At 38.7% G+C, this 25,199-nt stretch overlaps 1 protein-coding gene across 1 annotated transcript in view; it reads right to left on the bottom strand.

Moving 5' to 3' along the window:
- Positions 1-25,199, bottom strand: part of panx3 (pannexin 3) — a 76,372-nt gene that overhangs the window by 36,942 nt on the left and 14,231 nt on the right. Inside the window, exon 2 of the mRNA XM_058086782.1 lies at positions 21,245-21,319. The gene's annotated coding sequence lies outside the window, so the exon portion shown is untranslated. The remainder of the gene's footprint in view (positions 1-21,244; positions 21,320-25,199) is intronic.

The following is a 25,199-nucleotide window of genomic DNA, read 5'->3' as shown; positions in this document are numbered from 1 at the left end:
CTTGACAAATGACGTTTGTTCCCCAACAAAAGGCCTTTTGAATTATTACACAAACCCTATCGCAGATCATTTGAAAAATGCCTGAAGCTGCAATCAAAATTCAAGCATAAAATGAAAAGTGAGAAGTCGGCATAAAATTATTCCAAGTAACATCAAAGGGTGAATTTGGATTGGAGGCAAACACACACACACACATGCAGGCACACACACACACACACACACACACACACACACACACAGGACATATAGTGCTTCATGGGTTTTCTGCAGTACAAAATGTTTCTCTTTAGTATTCAACCTTCAAACAATTCCAAGGTGTAGAATGAGCCTCTGCTTAATCAATGTGAAATGAGTAACACGGCTTCTAAGAGCGTATCCTGTTGCCTATGATTGCCTGCAGCCTGTACTTCAAACACGCTGGTACATATCAGACAGGATGAGTACTACGTACAAAAGCTTGATTCTTCCAAATCAGGGGTCGTCAATAGAGCTACCAGTAGCTCGCCACCTGATGTTAACTCATTCTATCCCAGCCATTTTTCGGTTCTGGATTATTTTGACCACACAGCAAGGACACGCGAGTTTGATTCCACCCTCGGCCATCTCTTTGTGGAGTTTGCATGTTCTCCCCCTGCACATGCGTCGGTTAACTTCCGGGTACTCCGGTTTCCTCCCACATTCCAAAAACATGCTAGGTTAACTGGCGACTCCAAATTGTCCATAGGTATGAATGTGAGTGTGAATGGTTGTTTGTCTATATGTGCCCTGTGAGTGGATGGCCACCAGTCCAGGGTGTAGAAGACAGCTGGGATAGGCTCCAGCACACCCCCGACCCTTGTGAGGATAAACGGTAGAAAATGAATGAATGAAAACATGGTATATACCAAAAGAAGTATTAGACTCTCATCTTTCATCAGAAAAAAAACATTTGTTTCTAAATTTTTCCTTTCTTTGGTAATCAGCAGTAGAACATACATATATAAGTTTCAGGAAAATATCAGTTCCCAACAAAAAAAAAGGAGAGTAAGGCTTTTGGTGAAAAGATGCATTTCAAGCATAGCTTTCACATTAACAAAAATGTAGCCTTATATATTTTGCCAAAATGTCTAAACAATGATACTACAACATAAACGTTTTGCTGCCGTTTGACTGACGATCACATCATGAGCCTCGAATACAGACGATTTTGATTGGTGGACGATGGATCCCTAGTCCATGCATATAATTGTCCATTTATGTGTAGGACTGATTCACCTTTGTAAATCCATCATTGAGTTCCAGCTCTCTCGTGACGAAAGACGCTATCAATCTTCAATAAGTCAAGGAGAGTCGTGGTTTGCTCACTGACTTGACTTTCTGGAAAACACTCAAGCCTCGAGCATTTTGCCGGAGAATTGCACCTCAGACACTCAACCCCCGATAAAAAAATATCAAGACGGCGTCAAATAGGACCAACACCTCAGTCTCCGACAACACTAGAAAAAGTGGATGTAGATTTGATGCTAGTTGCTGGAGGGGTCTGAATACTTGCTAAATTGCTAACATAGGTACTGCGGTTGGTTTGCAGCCTGGAACAAATTAATTCATATTATTTCCCTTGAGGAAATGTGTTTTTAAATTAGACCAACTTTGATTTGATGGTCAGGTCTTGATGGCCTTGAGTAAAACGGCAATGACATAAGTATTTGTACGCAAAAAACACAACACATCACACACCAAAAACACCAAAACCTAATACAGATATTGCAAGATGAAACCTTGTTTCATTCACATACAGAACACACGCTGTGTATAAACAGCCGGAGGCAAAGGTTGTCTCACTTGAAGTCCTGAGGCTACAAATCCTCCCCACCCAGGCTAAACCTAGCTTGACACACACCGCAGTGTCAACACTCCCAGACCACCTCATTAGCCTGATCCAGCGGTTCTTGCTCCTACCCAGCCGTGCAAAACACCCCACCCCCCCAATAGCCAACACTTCAGATTGATGCCGGGAACATTTATTCATCTGCACTCCTTTTGATTGGTTGGTCATTCCTACACAGATTTGAAAGTAAGTGAAGGCATCTTTAACCCAGATGCGTTTAAGTTGAAAGAAAAATTCTAGGGACTACCATGATTCCCCGCAACAATTGTGAGAAATTTTTTACATTTTTTTTTTCAAAAAAAATAAAAGTCTGTTATGTTTTGTTTACTGTAAATTCCGGACTATAAAAAGCAACTTTTTTCACATGTTTTGGACCCTGTGTCGTAAACAATGATGTGGCTATTTAACCCAGATGTGTTTATGTCAAAAGAAAAATTCTAGGGACTACCATGATTCCCCTGCAACAATTTAGAGAAAAAATTTTCAATAGTTTTTTTCTCCGGAAAAATATGTTTTATTTACTGTAAATTCCGGACTATAAAAAGATACTTTTTTCACATGCTTTGGACCCTGTGTCTTAAACAGTGATGTGGCTATTTCATGATGACACTCCCCACTCTGCTTAGAGTGCAGATTCAGGAAGTAGTGAATTGGAATTGTTTTGATCTCACAAATCTTAAGTAGGTTTGATCAAGTGTACAATTACTATAGCGTCTGCTTGGAAGGTCTTACTCAGAGATATTGGAAGGTAGGATTTCAAGGTTTCTAGTGAAATCACATGGTAAATAACTATGTTTACAATGTGGAAACCTGTGCCTTACAGACAGGTTCTTTAGTTGTCTTTAAATTTGGTGGGTGTATCTTATATTTAGGTGCTTTGAATAATCTGGGGTTTAATTTGACCTATCTGTGTCCCATTTTCTATTATTATCGACTTTATTGGGAAATACAAATGTAAAGTTGACTGTAGGGGTGTTATAACACATCTCAAGGGCTCTAATGTTAAAAAAACATAAGGTTGTAAATGGGTTATCTGTTCTCTAATTGAAAAAGTATTCTATTGACACTTGATTTTGGTTAGTGACAAGAATTTGAACATATTTATTCAGATTTATTGAGTGGCTTATTAGCATTTTTGCTATTGTGACAATCAGACTTTCCAAAGCAATTTTAAGGCTAATAACCTGCATGGCACGGCACTATTTTTTTGGCAGTCGAATGGTAGCATTTGACAACCAATTAAAGCATTAAAATGGTTAAATGGATTTCAAATGAGCTTTAATGGCCAGACACACTGCCATTTTGAGGAAGACATATCCAGGGTTAGTCACATCGGTGAGGGGGAAGATGGATGGATATGGATGTCAAATCAATGTCACATGTCAAAAAATGTTTTGCATATGTATCTTCTTGAGATTTCGCAAGTTAAAATCAAGCACAAAGCTGTATCAGGCACATTTGAACCCCTTTTAGATGGGCGTCATTTAATGCGTTCTAGCATAACTAGATATGAAAATGAAAACAATATTGTTGAAGATTGTATAAAATGTCTCAGGGACTTCTAACTTGACTGAAAATCTTTCTCTTATTTGTCCTTATCAATGTCCAATTACATTTTATGCTTGCATTTTTCCCTCCATAACCTTTCCACTTGATTCTTTCATGCCAAACTCATTAATGGATGTCCTTCATATATTCAAATACGCCCTGCAGCCGTAATGAAGACATGAGGATTCCCCTTGGGTATGACAGTTTTGCAAAATTCATTGCATCCTTTGCGAGCTGCTGACAATGGCGTCGTTGGTCCAATCACACTGCAATTGTTGTCTGTACATTGTATATTTATGCAAATATTTGTGCGGCTATCGCAGATTTCACTTATATTCCACTCCTTCCTGCCTTTGAAAAGTCGATTAAAGTCTCAAGTAAAATGGATAAAACTACAATAACGTGTAAAAATTCTTCTAATTCCCTAATGACAAGAGGAATGCCTGCAAATAATCTCATTAGCATAGCTAAAAGCCCTTATTATAATGAGATGCCCCCCTCCCCAGGAGCCTACTAAAACAAAGATGAAAAGACTATTTAGATTGTACCATCAGCTTTATCAAGGACTACTGACTTTTCAGTGTCTTTAGAGCTGCCCCAAATAAATAAAACATTGCCAGGAACAAAAATAAGTTTATTGTTACTCAAGTACCAAACCGTAACGTTTTCTGAAAGATGTATTGCGCGATTAGACCGATAAATTGATACTTTGTTGATCCCGAAGGAAATTTGAAGCCAACATCTGCAGCTTTGTTATATACAATGTCAGACGCAAATTTCAACTTATCAGTAGCCCAAAGACGCCAAGATAAATGCTCATTAAATAGCTTCTGATAAGGATGTGCACCCCTCCCCCTCCAGTCTTCCATTCTGCCTATACTTAAAAACTAAGAGAACGACAAGCAAACATTTGAGTTCATGTATTTTGGTTTGCATTTTGTTGCATTAATTCACACAAACTGGAGTTGCATCATTTCCTAAAGCAAAAAGACCTAGCGGGAGTGCTAACATCACAGTCCTCTTCACCACCAACAATACCACCACCTGATTTTCTGGATGAAATGATATTTCATATTTGTGGCAAACTGCTTTTTTTCAAACCATACAACCTGGAATGAGTCAAGAATAATAATAATAGTATAATGACAATGATCCAAGTCTGCAATGCTAGCTATGGTCATTCCAACTAAATGACATGACAATTTATTTGTTTACCGACTTCCCAGAATGTGGGCGGTGGAAAATATTCATGGAAAAGGCTGTTCTGACTGGATCGGTTCGCAGTAACACAGTGAACAGATGCACTCCCAGAAGCGCAACCTGGAGTAGAGAAAGTAGACATAATTCTGAAGGCCATTTAATGAGAATATAAATAGAAAAATGACAATTAAAATGTTTTGAATCCAGAAACAGTTCAGACAGACATGCATGATATATCGTATCCATCTATCTAATATGTATATTGAAATCAACAGATTAAATATTTTAATTCGATTAATCACAGTTTACAAATCAATTAATCACAATTAAATCCAGGAACAGTTTGGACTGACATGCATGATTAATGTAATTATTCAAATCAACAGGTTAAAATATAGTTAGATTAATCACAGTTGGCAAATTAATCCATCATGATTAACTCTAGAAACAGTTAAGACACACATGCATTATTTAACTATACAAATCAACAGATTAAAATATGCATGATATGTTATCTATCTAGCTTATCTATATATTGAAATAAACAATTACAATTTTATTTCGATTAATCACAGTTTGCAAATCAATTTATCACAATTAAATCCAGGAACAGTTTGGACTGACATGCATGATTAATGTAATTATTCAAATCAACAGGTTAAAATATAGTTAGATTAATCACAGTTGGCAAATTAACGCTTCACGATTAACTCTAGAAACAGTTAAGACACACATGCATTATTTAACTATACAAATCAACAGATTCAAATATGCATGATATATGTTATCTATCTAGCTTATCTATATATTGAAATAAACAGATTAAAAATTGTAATTCGATTAATCACAGTTTGCAAATCAATTAATCACAATTAAATCCAGGAACAGTTTGGACTAACATGCATGATTAATGTAATTATTCAAATCAACAGGTTAAAATATACTTAGATTAATCACAGTTTGCAAATTAATTCATTACGATTAAATCTAGAAACAGTTAAGACAGACATGCATTATTAAACAACACAAATTAACAGATTAAAAATTGTAATTAATCAGTTTTCAAATTAATTTGTCATGATTAATCACTATTTGCAACTACTGTATGTCAAAAATACACGCATTTCACTGTATTTTATTAACAGAAAGTGTTGTAAATGACTCCATTATAGTCGTCCCTTGCAAATTGAACATCGGTCCCTCACTGTATTTGCAGTTTTTCAAAAATGTATTAATAAATTATCAGAGTAAATCAAGTAAATTTTACCTGATTAGTCATTTTTAAAGTAATTTTACTTTTGTCGTACTTTAAAGGAGAACAGCGCTTTTTTGGAATTTTGCCCATCATTCACAATCCTGATGTGAAACATGAACTCATACTTCTTTCCTTTACTGGTTTTCTTATAACACCAGAGTTAACACGAGTTAGCTAAAAATGTATGCCATTGGGACACACTTATTTCGACTACAAAGCGCAATAATAAAAAAAAAAACTATCAGCATTTTATTGTTTGATATCCATGTTGTGGTGAAAATACGCATTTCCCATGATGTCCCTTGTTAGCTAGTTCATATTAACTCGTGCCCTCACGCTAGAATGTACAGAAAAGGGACAGTAATGTGTGTTCATGTTTCACATAAGGATTGGGAATGATGGGCAAAATTCCAAATAAAGTGCAGTTCCCCTTCAAGGCATGCCAACAACGAAATCTATGGACAAAGGGGGGTCGGGGGGTTGTTACGAGTGGCTACCAACTTTGTCGTCGTTTTTACATAGCTGCTGGATCTGACTATTTCAGGTCAATACCCCCTTTCCCCAGTCATTCAGTCCTGTGAATGACTGGTAAATAGTCGGCTTCTCACCCAGAGTCATTTGGAATGGACACCAGCCAACTGGATGAAAAGATGATAATGTGCCTGACATAACTGCACAGTATTTGCATTGGGGCCCATTCCGAGACCAAAAAGAGACCCTTCCTTTACTGACTTAGGAAAAGTGTGGAGAATTGGTGGCAGCCAAAGATGGACAAAAGGGTTGGACAGTGAAAAGAGACAGCACATAAACGAAAGAGGGTTACTGAGAAAGAGAAAAAAAAACATGCAGAGATGAAGTTTAGCTATCTGGTGTGAGACAGCATATTTTAGGATGTGGACACGGGTACAAATATTGAAGTGTCTTCTATTGCAGCATATTCTAATACACATTTTTAAGAGAAATATAACTTAGCTGATTTGTATAAACACAAACAAGAAAGTATGAAAAGCAATGCATGCCTCATGTTCCCCCTACACACACACACACACACACACACACACACACACACACACAGATGGCGGGACATCTGGAGTGCGTTAAAGAACGAAAAGGACATTGGATCTCCCCAGAGCGGCGAACTGGATGGGTGGCCCACTGTAGCCCGCTTTCAGCACGACCCAGTCCTAACGTGATTGATAGAGGGAACCCCATACTCACACATAAAAAAAACACCTCAACATGTCGTTGTGCATATTTTGGCTGCTCAATCATGCATTGCAATGTTACCACAGCAGCAAAATATCATACAACTAAACAATCTAAGAAAACAATACATCTCATATAGTCTTGATTTTGATTAAACAACAAGTAAATGCTCAGATTCTTCCGTATTATGTTCAGCACATTCTGACAACAATTGTTTTGATATTGTGCCATCAGATCAGGGATTATTGGGACTGAATGTGTTTTACCGTAGGGACTTGAACCATGATCTTCCCACGAGTGGCCGGCCGACCAAAATAATAGCAAAAACTCATTTGATAGGTCACAAAAGACCCCACAACAACATCTAAACAACTGCAGGCCTCACTTGCCTTGCGTTCATGACTCCGCTGGGCAAAAACGGCCTGTATGGCAAAGCACTGCTAAACAAAAATAACATTAATATTAATAATAATAATACATTTTATTTCAAAGCGCCTTTTAGGACACCCAAGGTCCCTGTACAGAAGATATAAGGACAATAATAGGATATAATTAAGGACAAATGTTGAACTTTTTGGGAGGTGTGTCAGAAAAAGAACATCACACCAACAGTAAAATATGGTGGTGGTAGTGTGACGGTCTGGGGCTGTTTTTTTTTTTTTTTTGCTTCAGGACCTGGAAGACCTGAATCTGACTTGAGCCATGAATTCTGCAGTCTACCAAAAAAAAACCTAAAAATCTTTAGTCCAAGACAGACCACGCAGGTTTAAACATTAGCATTAGCATGCACGTACATGTTCATATTTACAATAACTGTCAACGTTTCTCTTTCACTTTGATACCAAGATCATCCATGTAGAGCCTAGAATAGTTAGTCGTTTTCAGATGAAACATCTCCATTAGATCAGGGGTCTCAAACTCAATTTACTTGGGGGCCACTGGAGCTCAGGTCTGGGTGAGACTGGGCCGCATCAGGTTTTCCAAAAAAAAACCAAAAAACGCATTTATTAAAAACAAAAAAAAATTTAAAACTTCGCTTTGGTTCCAATTTTCTACAATAAAAGCTCTGATAAAACATTCCACTGTTCTCAAATGTCTTACTTTTTATTTTTCTACACAAAATAAGATGAAAAAAAAATCAAGAATAAAGAAAATCAATCAGTAATAATAATAATAAAACGGCAAATAATAAAAACTAACGAAACTACATATAGTTGGTGGGTAGACAAATTATTTTTTTCAGATTAAAATTAACAAAGCATTATTAGAGCCCTGTAGACATGACAAAACACGACTATAGTCACATTTATACTCTTTTTATTTACAACATATTGCGCAACTGCAGGGTCTTGAGACACATGCTAACTCGCAAACTAGAGAGCTAGCGACCGAAACGGTAGCCTTCAAGTTATTTCCTTTAAACTTAAATAGCCAAAAAACTTACCACTTCCACGCGGATAGGGAGGATAACTATTAACAGTTATTTAACCTTTAACATGAACATTAATCAAACGTAATAATTTTTTTCTGGGTACATGATACCATACAGCATCCATATCAAACTTGCATGGGCCGCACTAACATTAAACTTTCATATCAAGGCGGGGGCCTCAAACTAGTGTCCTGCGGGCCACATTTGGCCCGCGGGCCGCGTGTTTGAGACCCCTGCATTAGATGTTCTCTCTCAGATACTCCCATGCTGGGAAACCCAACTATTTCAAGAGGAAAGTTCAAAGCAATCATTTGCTTAGCCCGATTTGTCATTTCAAATAAATTGCCATGTTGGCGAAAATTTGCAATTCACAGGAAGCCCACTCAGACGCGCTGAAGAGGTTAATCTATATTTAGTGTTTGAATATAGGATCGAACCACAGGAACGGGGGGGAAGGAGATAGGCAACTCCTTGCCAGAGAGTGGAGAAACGGTGAGAGAATAGAAAGAAGAGTAATTTAGAGTAAATGGCATCCAAAAAGCCCCTCTCCAATTATCTTGCCTAGCATGCCAGAGAGGCTGACTTAATTAAAATGACTTGAGAGGAAGCGGAGGAAGGAGCTGCCAGTGATTGAGGGGGCGAGAAGGCGAGGTATCTGCACGGAAACACAAAGCTCATACGTAGTGCAGACTGCCGACCACTCTCTCTTTTCAATTGCTGACTTCAAAAGAGAATAAAGATTTTTTTTTTTTTTTTTAAAGAGCGGCAACTCTCACTATTCGGAGATGTAATTGCGCTATTTAAATTCATCATTTTACCGTTGCTGGAATATTTGTATGGGGTGGAGGATGGGTGTTGGGGAGGATAATACAAAAGAATAATAAAGCTATATTTGTTTTGCTCTTGTCTGACTCCCTTTCTCCCATTCCTCTGCCTTTCTCTTAGAAAAACCTTTGATAGTGACCTTTTCACAGGAGGGTGTTTCTATGGAAACACAACTCACCAGTTATATTGGGTGCTTTTCCTGTCGTTGTGACGGCAAAAAAATTCATCAGTCTTTGACTCGCATCACGTTTACATTTTAATGCAAATAAAAAGCCATGCGAGTCCTAAAATATGTCGTACTTACTCGTGAAGTTCCGAAGTGAAGCATGGCAAGTACCGTATTTTCCGGACTATAAGTCGCATTTTTTTTCATAGGTTGGCTGTTCCTGCGACTTATGTTTTTCTACCTAATTATGCATTTTTGGCATTGTGCGACTTATACTCCGGAGCGACTTATAGTCCAGAAAATACGGTAATCAACTTAAAAAAAGAATCGTTACCGTCCAAATACCGTATTTTTCGGACTATAAGTCGCACTTTTTTTCATAGGTTGGCTGTTCCTGCGACTTATACTGTTTTAGCATATATTACACCTATTCAGCCTGTTCACTATTCTTTTATTAATATGAGAACTTGCCTTCCAAAAAGACGTAATGTCCGTTTTGGTCAAGTAGTTTGTAAAGTAAATTACCCGCAAAAAATACGACTTATACTACAGTGCAACTTATAGTCCAGAAAATACGGTAATTGACTGAAAATAGAATTGTTACCGTCCAAATACCGTATTTTCTGGACTATAGGTCGTGATTTTTTTTCATAGGTTGGCTGTTCTTGCGACTTCTGTTTTGGTCAAGTAGTTTGTAAAATAAATTACCCGCAAAAAATGCCACTTATACTCCAGTGCGACTTATGTATGTTTTTTTCTACCTAATTATGCATTTTTGGCATTGTGCGAATTATAGTCCAGAAAATACGGTAATCGACTGAAAAAAGAATCGTTACCGTCCAAATACCGTATTTTCCGGACTATAAGTCACACTTTTTTTCATAAGTTGGCTGTTCCTGCGACTTATACTCCAGAGCGACTTATAAATGTGTTTATGTTACATAAACACTTTTTCTGTTCATGTTTATTTTTTGTGTAGCTGAATAAAATTAAATAAAATTAACAAAGCATTATTAGAGCCCTGTAGACACGACAAAACACGACTATAGTCACATTTATACTGTTTTTATTTACAACATATTGCGCAACTGCAGGGTCTTGAGACACATGCTAACTCGCAAACTAGAGAGCTAGCGACCTAAACGGTAGCCTTCAAGTTATTTCCTTTAAACTTAAATAGCCAAAAACTTACCACTTCCACACGGATAGGGAGGATAACTATTAACAGTTATTTAACCTTTAACATGATCATTAATCAAACGTAATATTTTTTTCCGGGTACATGATACCATACAGCATCCATATCGAACTTGCGCGGGCCGCACTAACATTAAACTTTCATATCAAGGCGGCGGCCTCAAACTAGTGTCCTGCGGGCCACATTTGGCCTGCGGGCCGCGTGTTTGAGACCCCTGATGTACGCCCAATTTATTACAGATCGTCAACATTAATTACTAGTACAGGGGGGTACTTTTATAACCACAAGTAATTGCAATAAAAATGTCTGTTTTTGACAGATTTTTGGCTAAATACCGCTCTATTAATTTATTAGCTGAGTGAGTTATTACAAGTAGAATTACAAGCCCTCTATTAGGGTGCGGAGGATTTAATCTCAACAGTCACCAACGCGCCTACGGAACCCATGCAGGGGAAGGAGCAGGAAGCGGATGTTTAGTTGAAGAAGCGGGAAGATTGACGAGGCGACAAGCTGCGAAAGAGAAAATTAATGGAGTGCAAATCAATGAAATTAACATGAATGTACCTTACCATCGCATAACGTGAGCCCGTGTGGAGGGCTAGCTTTCTCTTAATTATGACCGAGTACCGTAACCACGCCGCCAACATGGAACCCCCCCCCCACCCACTTTTTTTTCTGCAATATAGTTCCATCTGCGTTCCGAATATCTTTATTACTTTCCACTGAAAAATGAAAGTGAACTTAATTTTAGCCTGCATCAAAGTCTAATTGAGTTACTTTTAACAGTCCTCCACATCAAACACTTGGTCACTCTACCACACACACATTCACACTCTCACACACACACACACACTCTCACACCTATTCAGCCAACACACAGTAGCAGCTCATGTGTCACAGCTAGCGCCTGTTACTGTGCTTTTGTTTTGCAAGCGTATTGTCCTACACTGTACAGTATTTCCAACAGAACATAACACAAACTCTTGACGGTTTAGTCAAATGTTTCTGCACAGAAGGTTGGTGGGTGCAAAAAAAAAAAAAATTAACAGTATACTTCATAATTGCCAAAACTAACAACTGTTCATATGAATGCATAAAATATACAGTAATATCAATTAACGAGTTTAATAAATCGTAGTGACCACTTACGAAAAAAAATAATCAACATGCTTTTGGGTCACCTAATTTAGTTACATAAGAGGGTCAAAATACGAGAAACAGCTCTTGTGATTTAGTGCAGGGGTGGGCAAACTTCGGCACGGGGGCCACATCCAGCCCGCTAAGTGTTTGAATACGGCCCGTCCGTTCTTTCCAAAGTATTTAATTTAAACTCAATATCCAACCTGATGGTTTAAGTAGCTGTTTTATAAATTTGGTTATTTGATGTGGTGTGTGGTTTACAAAGTGCTCCTGAAAAAAGGGACAAAAGCACTATTTTATTTTATTTTATTTTATTTTATTTTATTTTATTTTATTTTATTTTATTTTATTTTATTTTATTTTATTTTATTTTATTTTATTTTATTTTATTTTATTTTATTTTATTTTATTTTAAACGCACGTCATCAAATAAATGATCTCAAAGCACACATATAGCAGATTGCATGACACTTTTACAGATACAATAATTCCAGGTGGACTGTTATGTGTAAAAAATACTTTTTTTTACTTACATAAACAATACATCCCGCGAGTCAGAAATTTTACCCACCCCTGACAAGAATAAACATGGTTATTAATACCTCTAGAGTCAATGAAAAGTAAATATTTCTACTGATAACTTTTAGTCCTAAAATAGTTTTGACCTCTTAAACCATTTTGCTAAAAATGCCCACTGGATTGCTCTTTGTCTCTACCCTTTGACCAGTCCAGCATGGGAACGTCCCGGACCACTACAAGGTTGCAATCCTACTTCCCAGGAAACAAAATGGGTAGTAAGTAAAATAAATACTGCTGTGGCTGTATACTCCACTTCCTTTCCTGAAGACACACAGGAGTCTTCTTTGTGTCTTAAATGGCTTCATTTTTCTGATTAGGTTGACTATATGGGGGAATATGAGTGTAAATATGACTATAGGGGTGTTATTTCATGTCTACAGGGCTCTAATAATGGTAAAAATCTTATTTAGAAAGTCATAAGCACGAGATCCACGAGACGGGACAAGATTTTTAACATTAATTTTAAGAAAAGTGTATTGCTTCGACCATAGAGAAAAATCTATTAGTAGCCACGTTAACATGAACTCAAATATTCCAATTCCATTCGGGTTATTTGCTCAAACGGAAAGAATACAACCTTTGTATACACCTCATTCCGAAAGAAAAGTACCAATCCGAATGAATATATAATCGGATTCCCAGGGGTGGAATATTCCTTTCCCCAATCCGATTGAGGTATCTTGTACCCGCTCAAACGGAAAGTTGTCAGACTGCGTTCTTCTTCGTGGTGTTTTTCTTCTTCTGTTGTTTTTTGGTGGTTGGCATTCAGCTTTCGTGTGCATTAGCGCCATCTGTGGAACAGAATCTAAACCCTTCTATACGCCATTCACAAGTCCAGTTTTATTAAAAAAGAAAATACATATCTATACAAAACATGTACCGAGCTTAATTATAAAATATTAGCAAGACTGAACTTTATCTTTTCCTGTTCCCGGGTGCATTCTTTCAGCGAATGCTGAGATGTGACGTAACACGCAGATCGAGACGTTCCTCGATTTAAAAAAATGGAGGCGAGAAATCGGCACTGGAGTGCTGTGGAAAGTTTGTTTTTGATTCAAACTAAATTTCAAGACTGGATGAACAAAAAACTGGCAATACAGAGTTATTCCAACAAGTGAAAGAAAAACTGGAGGAAGTCGGTATCACGTGATGTTGGTGTTTACGCTTTACTGCGCATGCCCCATTGACTATTCTGGTTGATTATAGCGGCGCATGTAGACACACGATTGGAATATTCCTTTCCATGTATACCATTGCTTTCGGAAAGGTCATTTGGAAAGAGAAAAACTCCTCATGTAAACGTGGCTAATGTGTGAACGTCTATTTTGACGTTCAACAGTCCACATGTGTTACTTTATATTTGTGTTATTTTTGCTTGGGTTGACAAGCTCTTGTCGGTTTGTGATGTGTGAGTAAGTGTAAACATCAAGATGATTCACCGTGCATTACCAAACACTAAAGGAAGGTGAAGTTTACCTCTGACTTCCTGTTGCATAGAAAATAGAAAGCAATCTAAAAGAAAGTGAAAAACTGTGACCTGTGTTCTGCACATAAAAACGCCTGCGTCTATGAAACCATGGCATCCCATTGGATTATCACCCTTAATTCAACTCCCCCATTCTCTCTTCATCCTGACTTTCTCTTTTTCTTTCATGGTTTTCTTGTTAAACGCATTTTGGAACCCTGAAGCAATCCCCCTTTCTTATATATTTCAAAGAAATAGAAACAGAATTCAGATCACATTGACTTAGGTTTGTTACATGGAACTAAATAAATAGAATATCTGGATGCCACCTCAGCAATCAATCAAGGTCAATCGATGCCAGTTCAAAGATAAAGTAAAGATCAATGTGAACCCTTAACTCTAACATTGTGACAGTCCAGCCTCTTTCACCCCATTGACACACACACACAAAACACTGACACAGCCTCGGCTCTTGTTGCCAGGGAGACTGACATAACAGGGCACTCACCCAGGAGGTTTGGTACTACCTCCCTCCACAACACACACACACACACACACAGCACCACCACCAAATACAGGCAAAATGGCAGCTGTAGGGCAGCTGTTCCTGCCAGGTCCAAGTCTTAAAACACAAGTGTAGACTGGGTGGAATTTAGGCAGCATAAACATCCTGCGGTCCAAATGATTAGCCACATCTGCTCCACCGAGTATTCGTCAGACTGGCTGAAATGCAATTTCTAATGGATTTTCCAGCTAGTAAATATAACGTTATCTTTATTATTGCTTTTACCAATTTAAATTGATACCTATTTCAATCACTTCTGGGGGCTATTCTTGATTAATTATCATTCTAATGATGTTGACCAAAATACATGAAACAAGCCCAAAGGTCCCATTTATACTCAATTGGAAAATGCTATCAAGATAATATAAAATGTTACAAAGTCAGAAAAAAATAGATAATTTGTGTAATAACCTAGCAAACGATTCTGCTACAGTAGTTATCACCGACCTTTTTGTTTCGGTGTTTGGACCATGAACCTAGGCTGGTGCGTGCCTGGAAAGCGGCGAGGTGTGAGGTCAAAATGCATGTTGCATCCTTTTAGTCACTCTCTCAAAGGGAGGGGGGGTACTGACGCGATAATGGATTTGATTTTCCTAATTTCCTCAAATTTTCCCAAAGTCAATCAACGGGTTGTAGTTATACACTAGTGGTGAGTACCTGTAACACATTTCCCGACGCCTTTTAGTACATACAAAATCCGAAACAATGTCATAAATGCCGCATACGAAGATGCCCTATGTTCTAATCAATGATATTGCTTCAGGAATGCTTCATTGGTTTGTAGGGTATTCATGTCCTTGGGTTGTTTAAGTCCCTGCCAGATACCGTATTTTCTGGACTATAAGTCGCTAAGTTCACATAGTCCAATTATGAAATGTGCTGTAATTGAAACAGTGGCAAAAATTGAGGAAAAAAACTTCAAAACTCGAGTAAGAATGGAAGCTAATGGAGTTAGCTTAGTTTAGCAGAGCATGCTAGTGTGAAAATAACATTACTGTATGAATTACCGTATTTTCTGGACTATAAGTCGCTCCAGAGTATAAGTCGCACAATGCCAAAAATGCATAATTAGGTATTAAAAAAAATACATAAGTCGCACTGGAGTATAAGTTGCATTTTTTGCGGGTAATTTATTTTACAAACTACTTGACCAAAACAGACATTATGTCTTTTTGTAAGGCAAGATCGAACAATTAGAGAATAGAGAACAGGCTGAATAGGTGTAAGATATGCTAACACAATGGTTATTCAGCTACACAAAAAATAAACATGAACAGAAAAGGTGTCCAGTGTTTATGTAACATGAACACTTTTTTCATTTATAAGTCGCTCTGGAGTATAAGTCGCAGGAACAGCCATTCATTCATTCATTCATGAAAAAAACTGCAACTTATAGTCCGGAAAATACGGTATTATCGACTAAACGAGGAAATTTTCATTGGAAAAAATGTTGCGAAATTTAGTCTTTTCAAAAATCTGCGTTAAATGTGACTGTCAGGGGTGTGCAACACGTGGCTCCAGAGCCACAAGCATCTCTTTAAACCTAGTTTAAGCGTCTATTTGTTATTTTAAGTATTTTGTTGTTCCACCTGGTCACTGCCAAGCGTCTTTGCTCTGTAGTTTTTATGTCTTCAGCCCCATATTATTCTTTTCAGTCCTTTAATCTGGTTAAGTTCCCTTTGTTCTTCCCTGTGGTCATTTTAAACGGTTTTGTACAGAGATCTCTTCAGCTCATCTGGTCTTACGAGCGTACTGCTGCGTGAAACGTTTAGCAAATAATGGCTAACAGTTTGGGGGTTTAATTTGACAGAGGCCGTCTCAGTTTGTGATTTACAAGCCCCTCTTCAGTTTGCCCTGGATTGTACCACTGGGCCTCCAACCGACGAGCTAATTAAACACGGATAGGTTACTGACCTACTGCAGTTGCATGAGCTTAAACATGTACTGTAATTTCATGTTTTCCCTACAAAAAAAAAGTGGGGTTAAGCACTTCCTCTTGACTTCCAGAGAATGAACCCATATATGGAGGCTATGGTAATAATACAGCCACCTAGCACTATCCATTACCCATCTGACTCCGGCATGCATCGGGCTCACAGGTGAATGCGTTGGTTTATTCAGCGTGTAATAGAATTTGGCAGGTTTCTCATCTGCAAGAGCCCAAAAGATCACTGAGCTGAAACCAACAGCAGACAAGCCATGTCAACGTTAAGATGGTGAAGCAAATTAAAGTATGGGGTAACTCATCTTGAAACTCCACAATGACGCTATAGTCCAAAGGGAACACAATCATTTTCACCGAGATGAATGGCTCAGTGAATTTCAAGGGCAGACAGATCAGTTGGGAATCATTACTTACGACACTGAAGGGTTGATTAGTAGCTTGGATGAGGAAACTTTTTGGAGGATAACAATTCGTGGATAAGGAAAAATGTCAAAGAATGAAACAGTACTTCTTGATTCTTGTTTTCTATGGAGACTGTTTCATACTTTTTTTTTTTATTTTGTCATCTAGACAAATGGTCGGCAACCTTTTTTCCGCGACTTATCGTCCAGAAAATTCGGTAATCGACTGAAAAAAGAATCGTTACCGCCCAAATACCATATTTTCCAGACTATAAGTCACACTTTTTTTCATAGGTTGGCTGTTCCTGCGACTTATACTCCAGAGCGACTTATAAATGATAAAAGTGTTTATGTTACATAAACACTGGACACCTTTTCTGTTTATGTTTATTTTTTGTGTAGCTGAATAACCATTGTGTTAGCATATCTTACACCTATTCAGCCTGTTCTCTATTCTTTTATTGTTCGATCTTGCCTTCCAAGAGGACGTAATGTCTGTTTTGGTCAAGTAGTTTGGAAAATAAATTACCTGCAAAAAATTTTACTTTTTTCTACCTAATTATGCATTTTTGGCCTTGTGCGACTGAAAATCCGGAGCGACTTATAGTCCAGAAAATACGGTAATTCATACAGTAATGTTATTTGCACACTAGCATGCTCTGCTAAACTAAGCTAACCCCATTAGCTTCCATTCTTACTCGAGTTTTGAAGTTTTCTTCCTCAATTTTTGCCACTGTTTCAATTACAGCACATATCATCATCATCATTGGGCTAAGTGAAAATGACTTTAAAATGGCTTATTTGTCATGTTTCTGGTAACGTTTGTTGGTCTACAACACATGCGTCCTGGCATACAGAAGCCTTCACATCCATTCATCCAATCTTTGCACCCACCACAGTCTCTCTATAATTGAAAGAAGTGTGAAAAATGTGGGAGGCCTTGGACTACATCATGCGCTCGGTTTATTGTTGTTAAATTGCCAAGACTTTACTTGAGGCGCTTTCCAAAAGCACAAAATACATAATTGCTACATTTAATGTTGATTTGAAAGCTGGTAAAAAAAAACTTGTATTTACCTAACTTCTTTTTTATTAGCAAATCACAGAGCAATCTTTCAGCAGTGGTAGTGTATTTCTCAGGAAAATAATAGTTTTCATGAGGAAGAGTAGCTTAGTTAGAGTAGTGGTGATTCGGCTCTTCTCCCTCCATCTGTTTTGTTTTCTTCCATCTTCCTGTTTTTGATGAGCTGGGTCTTCAGTCCCCCTTATAAAATCCCATTAGCTCTTAATGAAGTCAGGCTCCTAGCCTCTTGGCCTCACCTCATTTAGCACGATTGTCTAGCAGCCATTAGCATGGAGGCAATTACAGCCGTACGACAAGAGTAATTGGAAATGCCGACAGGGACCCTGAGAAATGGGAAAAAATAAATATAAAAAGATAAACTAATAAGCTTCCATTCAGATGGCAAGGAGGGGAGCCGCATGTGTCTAAGTTAAATCAACATAATTACAATTAGGGTTGGTAGGGTAAAGAGCGCGGTGAGGGAGAAATGGATATGGATGGATTTTCTCGTGGAGGTAGTAAATGCAACGCAGGAAAATGTGGCATCACACAGCGATATTAATAATGAAAAGCATAACCGTAACCCTCCATTTTTTTTTTGCAAGGTCAGAGAGTGTCTCGTTGTTTTGGATGCTGTTTTTCCACCAAGATTGCGTGTCGTGCATGTCATTTCACAACCATCAAGATTACCAGTGGTTTAAATGGGTTAATCTTTTAAAAAAGCTGGGTTGTGTCTGTGTTGCCATGGTAATTGCGCAATATCAATTAACACATGTGACTAGGAGAACGTGCACTAAAAGCCAAGCAGAATTGAATTTAGGGAAACAGAAGAAACTTCAATGGAAAAAATGTCAAAATTTGGTATCAGTGTCAAAGCGTAATATTAGGATGAACGTTTTCATTTTTGCTGTTTTTTTTTTTTATATTTATTTGTATTTTTTTCGTATTATTTTTATTTTTATTTTTATTTTTTAAACCTAATTTTCCCCAAATTTTGTTTTGTTTCTCATATTATGCCTTTTTTTTCTTACAATATTTTCATGCAATTTTTATCCCCTAACTCTTTAAGCACCAAAGTCGGGAAATTACAACAAGCAACATTGCTGAATTTAAAGGGAAAACACACTTTTTTAGAATATTGCCCATCAATATTGCCCATCATTCGCAATCCTTAGGTGAAACATAACTCAATTTCTTTCCCTTTTGTGTGCAGTACAACAGCAGAAAACTACTCAATATGAGCTAGCGAACAATGCACGTCATTGGGACACACCTATTTTTAGACATTAATGATAACATGTAACACTTACAGTATCTTGCCGTATTTTGATAATTAAAAACACGAGTGAAACTTCTTTCCAAGGCGCATTCATGTTCAAGATCCCGCTTTGAATGACAATGATGATGGATGGGTTTGCTTGTGAGATGAGAGATGAAAAGTATCACAAGTGGATCAAACATTCTAATGAGTCTGTTATTGAGCTGGTTTTGTGGAGACGGGGATCTGACAAATTCTGAGCCGAAACCTTTTTTTAACACACCTGGTTCTGTCTTTCTAAAATTGGTTTGGTTGCGCCTTAAGATGACGTTCTTACGGTTAGGTGTAGCATGTGTATATATTGATACAATGGTCATCCAGCAGTTACCACAGCAACACGAACACAACGACTTTGTCTGCGTTTTGACAAAAACTGAGCATGAAGCTACCGAAAGTTCCATAAAAATTCAGGTTTGAGGTTTATTGACATTTTGGTTCTTGAAAAAAAGAAAACTAAATAATTCTCAAAAATAAATAATTGTACACGCATTGTATCTAGAGATCTCAGCTTCTGTTTTCACAACATCATTCTCGCTGAAATGCGGCCCTGAGTATGTTCAGTGAATGGCTGCAATAATGCTACAATGTGAAACTCATTACTGCAGCAACACAACCCCCCCTCTCAAACCCCTGCCCACTCCCCCACCTCCACACACACACACATATATACACCCTTCAGTACCTCCTAAGCTGAATGACAGGTGGCAGAAACACGATCTGTAAAGGGCTTCATCAAGGAAGAAATGCAATGGGCACGCTGCCCACTCACCAATCCATGGGCAACAGCACAGTGTCTTCTACTGCTGAATGTTGCTTTGGGTATGAGCACAGAAAGAGGGGGGAAAGCCATGGGATGGGGACTTGGGCTACAATGGTTCCGGGGGCATGGAAAAGAGACGGGGGACAAGGGTATAATGGAATTTTTTGGCTGGCAAATCAGGTGCCAAGGGCTCAAACGGGAAACGGGAGGCCGGCTCCCACAATAGTCTATGAGCGAGTCCCTTGTGGGTTGTCCACAATAGAACATCAAGCGGCTTCTGTCAACAATAGCTTCCAAGGTCTCGTTGCTTAAAGTAAGATGGTTCCACCCTTCAGAGTTCCTTTTAGTATTAGGAGTATTAGTACAGCTAATGCAGGTATTTCTACAAGAACTCTATGTATCTGCAACAGCTTCAGACTGTCTTTGGTGTGGGAATTACTATCACTGCACTATGCGTTTTCATTTCGAGTCGCAGAAGGGCAAACGTCGGCGCAAGTTGAAAAGCTCAAACCTAATTCAGGTTTAAGTTAAATAAGGCAAATGCAATTATGTGTAAAACAATCCTTGGTGTGGAATCTGAGGAGGTTTGGGGTCGGTGGAAGGAGGTTAACAGTGGGGAGCACTTAAAAGCTTGAAGGCCACGGACACCCCGGCTACATGATTTGTCTGGCATTTATAGAGGACCACGGAAATGGCACGGTGCAACCAGACCTCCGGTCTTTAATACCCATTGCTATGTGCGCAAGTACTCTACCGCCTATTCAAGGCACTTGGAGCCAAGTACATCAAGTTAAATGGAGCTTTTGACAAAGACATCAAGGGATTGGACGAATATTGAAGTTGACATCATCTCGACTAAAAACACAACACACTAAGACTTGATGCATTTGAGGTCACCCCCAATCGACGATAACAGCTCTACAATAGTAAAAGATTATACAATATTCAACAATATTAAGCAATACAGTCACTGGTCAACAATTAACTGTTGTTTATTACATTTTTAGTTGTTTTTCTAAACTTAGACGGACTCTATGCAGCGGGTTCCTCCAGCTAACTAAAGGGTACTCAGACAAAACCCACGGACGCACAGACAAAACATGCAAACTCCACATGGAGAATCGAACCCATGTCTTCCCGATCTCCGACCGTCAGCCCACACTGACAAGTGTCGAGCCAAATTGTGGCCATTTTTCAACGAAAACTTTTCATTCATTCATTTTCTACCGCTTATCCTCACAAAGGGGTATAGCATAATAAATAGCTAATAGCTAAATAGCTAAAAACACAAACAAAGAACAACAAACTCACAGTTAGCTGGCCCACAGCAGCACAGCAGCTTTCACTTCCGTTTGCACCGTGGCTCGGGGTCCAACTCTTGTCAACCTGCCGACATATAAGAAAGAACACAATCATAAAATAAACAATTTTTTCCCCGCAGAAAAAAAAAACATCTCATTCACCCTAAGTCGGTTGGTCGATAATTTATAAATCGGTAACTATAGGGTTGTTAGTTCATGCCTAGAGGGCTCTATTCCCTTCCGTTCTAGTTCATTTTCTTCCACCTATCCAGGTTTGAGTGGCAGAGGCAGGGAAGGCCAGACTTCCAGGTCTCTGGACACCTCTTCCAGTTCAACTGAGGGGACACCAAGGTGTTCCCAGACCAGCTGTGAGACATAATAATAATAATAATGGCGGCACGGTTGTCGAGTGGTTAGCACGCAGACGTCACAGCTAGGAGACCAGGGTTCAATTCCACCCTCGGGCATCTCTGTGTGGGGTTTGTGTGGGGTTTGTGTGTATGTTCTCCCCGTGCATGCGTGGGTTTTCTCCGGGTACTCTGGTTTGATGATGCAACTCCACAATAGAAGAGAGCATGTTTGGTGCAGTTTTAAGCCGATAAAAATGAGAGCGGCCGAGTGGTTAGCATGTTAGCCACACAGTCAGGAGATCAGGAAGACCAGGGTTCGAATCTCTGTTGGGCATCTCTTAGCGGAGTTTGCATGTTCTCTCATGTGGGTTTTCTCCGGGTACTCCGGTTTCCTCCCACATTCCAAAAACATGCTAGGTTAATTGGCGACTCCAAATTGTCCATAGGTATGAATGTGAGTGTGAATGGTTGTTTGTCTATATGTGCCCTGTGATTGGCTGGCGACCAGTCCAGGGTGTACCCCGCCTCTCGCCCCAAGACAGCTGGGATAGGCTCCAGCACCTCTGCGACCCTCGTGAGGAAAAAGTGGTAGAAAATGAATGAATGAATAATAATAATAATAATAATAATAATAATAATAATAATAACCTCATTTGAGATGCTTGTATCCGCAATCTCGTTCTTTCGGTTACAACCCAAAAAACATATTTAGATGGTAAATTTACCTACGTAAATAGGTTTTCTATGCTTTAACTACTAAAGTATTCAATATATAATTTTCTCTTGGAGGTGATATTATGTAAGTAATGTAGTAATGTCTTCCAAGTAACTTCCTTTTCCTCCATTATTACACAAATCCTGCATGTAGGATTGACTAGCAAACACCATTGTAATACTACTCTAACATCCCAGAACTGTGCATCAATTATCAGCTTCTGCGGTACCATCATTTAAGCAATAGTTTTTCAAAAGTATCAATTTAGTACCAGTATCGGATAAAATGTAAACAATACCTACAAACCTACTAAATGTGGAGTTATGGCACACATGCAAAAGATTTAACTTCAATCAAGCATTCAAGGGTTGCTACCTGATCTTTTTCTTAACCCTCCCCAATAACAGTGGGAGTATGGTCAGGCCTCCCAGCAGGCCTCATTCCTGCAGCAATCTGCTAACACAGAGCCTCTGATGGGATGGTATTTATCCAGTTCAACACTGCTCCATGGGGACCTACTGTATGTATGTGTGTGGTGGCTAAGTAGGTACTACCACAGACCCCGGATACTCCATGTGATACGTGTCTGCGTGTGTGTGTGGAAGAGGTTAAGAAGAACAGGGGAAATCCACAGTGTAAATACAGATCTTACACACACACATGTATAATCACAACTTATGGATATGCAATAAAACATTGACGTAATTGTTCCCACTGTACATATTTCAAGTGAGGGACAGTCGAAAAATAACAAGGCATTCAGAGACAATACTAAAGGACTGACAACAGCCGCTCAGCATTTCCTTGTCTGTCGTTGACGTCGAGGTGCGGTGCACCTGTTTTTGAACACGGCCATAAGATGAAAGTGGCGTGCTGCCATTGTTCAGCAGAAAGTAAGGAGCTTTAGTAAAAACTAAAATAGTCATTACTCTCTTCAAGAAACAATACAAGCGGTTGATGTTTGCTAAATACAAGGATGAAGAGTCTTGAACCAGTCATGATGTGCTGTATATATATATCACATATTATATATTACATATTGACAGTTACTATGGTACCCATTATGTCATTGTATAGTCATATCACCTCGTACTTCGGTATGTGACAAAAAACTAACAAACAAACAAAAATATATAACTAAAGCTGGTTTTTGACCATTTGTATTGACTTGTGGTCTCCTGTAGAGCAGCTACACACAATAACCCGCACAGAAAACTGACTGTCACGCGTACTATTGTCGTAAACAGTACTTGACAAGGTATAAATAAGAGCGTGGTCATTTTGTGCCAAAGCGTACCATTTTCGGTCACAAACTAGTTTTCACGCTTTTTAGACGTGCCATAACGACACATTTGCAGAGGCAGAATGCGCATGCAAGCTTAAACGCTACTTAAAAGGGGATCTATTATGCTCCTTTTTCGACCCTTTGCATTGACTTGTGGTCTCCTGTAGAGCAGCTGAACACAATAACCCGCAGAATCTGCACCTATTCTAGTTGTATTTCTTTGGATTTGTGCTTCCAGTCTGCTTTAATTTATTCCACCCACGGTCCATCTCCGGGCATGCCCATTCTGCTGGTGACACACTCAAAGTGCCTCCTAACTATGAACTATATAAGGAAGTCCGTCCCTCTGTGACATCACAAAGGGGCACTTTAACCACACCTTTTGAAACGAGCGTTTAGAGCCATCCCAAACTTCTTTCAGAGCTCACTTCCCGATACACAAAAAAACTATAATATATAAACTATATTAGGAAAGCAGGAAGTGAACAAATGTAACAGTTAGTGATTGTAAAAGTACCAGATGGAGGGGTAGGATTTAATAAGCTTTGCTTCTTCCTACTCCTTTTGGACATGTGGAACTGTGAACTGATTATGTGATGCATTCAATTGTAATCTGATGCATGTTCAAATGAAATAAAACCATTACCATTACCAAAGTCTTACTGTTATATTCACAAGAACTATGGCTATTTCTGAAAGAAATCTATTTTTTGTAAGAAAATTGGGCATGTTAATGATAATAAAATCACAATAAAAGTCGCTAGGATGTAGCTTGAGTTTCACTGCCAAAAAGCTCTCTCAGTACTCGGGGAGATTTGGATAAGAATATTTCTTAGGTTTCTTTCAGCCACAAAGAAAACATTTTAGCCGCCTAGTAATTCATCCCAAAGCCCCTCTAAGCTCAAAAGCCCCCCCACCCCCTTCAGATATCTCTCAAGTTCTGTCTGGGACCCAATAGAAGCGTCTCCATACCAAAGCCTGCCACACACCATTCACCTACTCTGTATGGCACCTTTGGGACCCAGCTGACCTTCCTGTTGACGTCAAAGTAAATCAGATCAGGAGCCTCTGCAGCAAGGGGCTCCACCCAGGGGGCTGGGTCTAATCACCATGTTCCTTCCAGAAGCCACAGAGGAAACATTACCATTCCTGAAAACTGCCCATCAGCATCGACATATGTGTAGAAGGTCATTCTACAATCCGTAATGGACAATAAGTCTATGAAGACCAGAGTGGAGATTTTCCAAAAACTCCAAATGTTATGACTTAACTGACATTCCCACATTGATGTTGCATCACTGGCGGTTCCGTATCTCATGAAAGGATACTTCAATAAGGCTTCAGTGGAGCTCGGAATCGAGCAAACAACCTTGAAGTTGGCAGACCAACACTCTATCACCCAAGTTTTGTTACCCTGAAATGACCGTATACATCAAATCGAAGAATATTGGGAAATTAACTCCAAATTAATCACTTGTGACAATTATATTAAATAATAATCATACCAGCCACATTTACTTGCATTATTGTGCTTAATTATAAGCGCAAGTCATTTTTTAATTGCAAAAAATAATCACTACATCTGTGCATGTAATAAAACGCATCATTTAATGTT

This window comes from Doryrhamphus excisus, chromosome 11 (genome assembly GCF_030265055.1).
Source record: "Doryrhamphus excisus isolate RoL2022-K1 chromosome 11, RoL_Dexc_1.0, whole genome shotgun sequence".
In the NCBI taxonomy this organism is placed as follows: domain Eukaryota; kingdom Metazoa; phylum Chordata; class Actinopteri; order Syngnathiformes; family Syngnathidae; genus Doryrhamphus; species Doryrhamphus excisus.
The sequence above is the reverse complement of the archived record's forward strand: the minus strand, read 5'-3'. Positions and strand labels throughout refer to the sequence as shown.